Here is a 3,666-nt window from a genome sequence, read left to right on the forward strand (position 1 = left end):
CACACATGCACAGGCTTATATATATACACGTGTATATATGTTTGTGTATATATACACACGTTTCATAGAGAGAGAGATTGTGTATGTCTATATACATACAAAAGATATGTGTGTGTACATACACACACACACACACACACACCCCTTATTTCTCTTCCGAGTATGTAAGACAAAGGAGGGCAAGGATTATTTCACTCCTTTTTCTGATGCAATATTTCGTCCATAGTAGATACTTAATAAATACCTATTGAATGATTTATGTACACATAAAAGTTTTTTTTAAATCTATAAAAAGTGAGTACAGAACAATTTTTGTAAGGAGGGAAGACAAGGAAGTAATCAAGAGAGGCTTCCTATAAGAGATGACAGTCTAGCTAAACTTTGAAAGAAGCTAGTCATTCCATGCACCAAAAATGAGGAAAGACTGAATTCCAGGCAGGAGGCACAGCCTGTAGAAAAGTATGGAGACAGGAAATATAGTGTTGTTGTTTGTTATGGAAAGGATACAGAGTAAGTCCAGTTTGCATAGATCATAGAGTATAAGTGGAAGAATAAAGTGGAATTAGTCTGGAGAGAAAGACCATGTTTTTACTGTGAATGTCTTTAAATGCCAAACAAAGGACTTCATAATTTATCCCTGAGGAAACAGGAGTCATCGATGTCCATTGAGGAGGAGAGTGACATCAGTTTGGCAGCTGAGTAGAGGATGTCCTGGAAAGGAAAGAGCCAGAACCAGGCTGCATTGACCTCATCTACTTAGAACAGAGTCTTTCAATTCTGAGCAGGCTCCCCTCCAGTCATTTAATGGAGTCCCATATCCCTCTGGCTCATACCCTTTTAGCATCCCTTATTTCAGAAAGAAATACCAACAAGAGCATCATTCTCCAAGTATGAAAATAAGCAAAAAGCTTCCACAGTCAGTAAGAAGGTTGATCTATTTCCTTTCATCATTTGGTTAATTGCGGATCATTTACTTACGGGAAAAGCAACAATGCAGCAGAAATAGGGTACTAGATTTGATGCAGAATATCTCGCTTCAAAGCCTAGACCTGAGTGACCTTGGGCAAGTCACCAAACTTTTCTGTGACTCAATTTCCACACTTGTAAAAATTAGAGGATTCATTTAATAGCTTTAAAAGGAAGCTTCCTGTTTCAAATCAACAGGTCTGTGATTTTTTTGTCTTCTTCATTTTCTTCTTTCCTCAAAGAGAAGGTAAAGGGGGAAAGGTTTCAGTGTTGTTTGGTAGTTTTTTCCTACTAATCTGCTTGTGAATTCCAAGCAGTTCAAAGGAGCTCTCTGAATCATCATCCAATGACACCCAGTTAATAAGCATTCAGGTATCCTGGATTTCTCAAACACAAAAATGGGTAAATATTTTTTTCCTGTTTCAAATTGTAGGTAAAATATTTGCATTCTTATATTAATATTTATTGATTTTTGAATTTGGATTGAATTTAGATGAATAAGCTCTCATGATAACTCCCAAATCTGGAGAGAAAGTCTGGATTCCTAAATAATAAATTGTGCTATTATCCACATCTGTTCCCATTTTCTATAGGTTTAAAAATTCTGTGATGACCATGGGAGCCAAAGAGAAATGCTGATCCATCATTATCTCGCCCACATTCTGGCCCAGCTTCTGACTTTCGTCTAGATTTCAAAATGAAAAAGCTTATCCTGAGTAAAGAAGGATTCCACTAAATTGAAGTGATTAAAATGAAATGTAAGTCACAGATTCCATTTGCCTGTGGAAATAAAGCAAAACTTAATCTTTGAAAGGCTGCTCTCAAGTCAGTTTTTGGACTACACTATTGTAAGTATGGGAGTCACTACTTTCAAACTCACATTGCTCTATATTAACTTGAGTCATTCACTAGTAGGAAGAAAATTATTGATTTTCCTGGTAGTTTTCCTTTTCTCTTTATAAAAGTTTTAATAAAAACTTTTTTTTATAAAAGTTTTTATAAAGTTTTCTCTTTATAAGACACTGAATGTTTTTTTTTAATTTTTCTTTCTTTGTTTCTTGTTTCTCCCTCCTTTCCTCCCTTCCTCCTTCCTTCCTTTTTTCCTTCCCTACTTTCTGCCCTCCTCCCCTCCTTTCTCTTTATTTTTCTTCCTTCTTTTCTTTCTTCTTCCTTCCTTCCCCTTCCTTCCTTTCTTTCTCCTTCCCTTCTTTCTTCCTTCCTCTTCTCTTTCTTCCTCCTTTTCTTCCTTATTTCCTTCCTTACTTCTTTCTTTCTTTCTTTTGTCCTTCTTTCTTTTTTAGTTCTTTCTTTCCTATTTGCTTCCAGTGTGTTTCTATATTTGGGGTTGAGGGGAGGTAGGGTGTACTATTCCAAATCAGCCACATGCCTTGTCAAAGTGTTTATTTTTTTAATGGGTTAGCACAAAAACATGGATAGAATGAAGTCTAAAGTATTTTGAATGTGAAAATCAGCTGTAAAGTTGGGGAGATAGCCAGAGTCTTAGAAAGCACAGATTTTGAGTCAAAAGGGACCTTACAAGTATTGGAATATAGAACATAGATTTAAACCCTAAAAGGAACGTTAGAAGAAATCTGGTCCATTTATTATGTAGGGGCCTTACAGAAGAATGGCTAAAAGACTAGACTTAGTGTCAGGAAGACTTGAGCTTAAATCCCACCTCCAGCATTTAGCAGTTTGGTCATCTTTGGCAAATCATGAACCCCTTCTGAACTTCTCTATAAAATGGGGAAGGGGAGGAGGGGATTTGAGGATGTCTAAGGTTTTCTCTGGCTCCAGGTATAATCCTAAACTCATGGAGAAGGAGGTTGACATAGTCACTAGAGTGGTGGATCTGCAATCTGTAAGGCAAGGGTTTCAAATAATGCCCCTGGTACATAATAATAGCTGCATGACCTTGGGACACTTCCTTAACATCTGAGACCCTCAGAGACCATGGTGGCAATGGAGATGCAATTACTATCTCATGTAGTTGTAGTGATGTTTCAATGAACTGATATCCATAGATTCTCCTATGGTGAATTCATGTGAGAACACAGGCAAGGACTGTATAATACTGGCAGATGTGGATGAGTTATGTTGACATTATTAAGCGATCAGAGCTTTGAGATCATAGAGTATCAGAGTAATGTATGTAAAGTACTAGACTTAACTTTAAGTCTAATATAAATGTCAATGACGATTAATCACAGATTTAGAGCCAGAAGAGACCCTAGAGACTACCTAGTCTAACTTCCTCATTTATCAGATGAGGAAACTGAGATCCGGAGAGTAAAGTGATTTGTCAAAGGTCAGGCAGGTAGTAAACTCCTTCAACTCTCATTGCCTCAGTTTCCACATCTATAAAACAAAGAGAATTGGTTTCAATTATCTCTAAGTTAAAGTGATTTGTCTAATGCCAGGCAGGTAGTTAATCCCTTAAACTCTCATTGCCTCAGTTTCCTCATCTGTAAAATGAAGAGAAGTTGGTTTTAATTACTTTTAATTATTTTCTAACTCTAATCTTCTGATCCCAACTTTTAGGGCCAGAATTTGAACCCAGGTCTTAAAAAACTAAAGCCCATGTTCTTTTCATTGTCAACACAGTCACTGTGATGTGCTTCTCAGCTTAAATCTTTCTTAATCTGTGATTGATAAATAATTGTGTGTATGTGTATATGTAGAGAGATATAGACATAGACA

Source organism: Notamacropus eugenii, chromosome 3 (genome assembly GCF_028372415.1).
Source record: "Notamacropus eugenii isolate mMacEug1 chromosome 3, mMacEug1.pri_v2, whole genome shotgun sequence".
Classification (NCBI taxonomy): Eukaryota; Metazoa; Chordata; class Mammalia; order Diprotodontia; family Macropodidae; genus Notamacropus; species Notamacropus eugenii.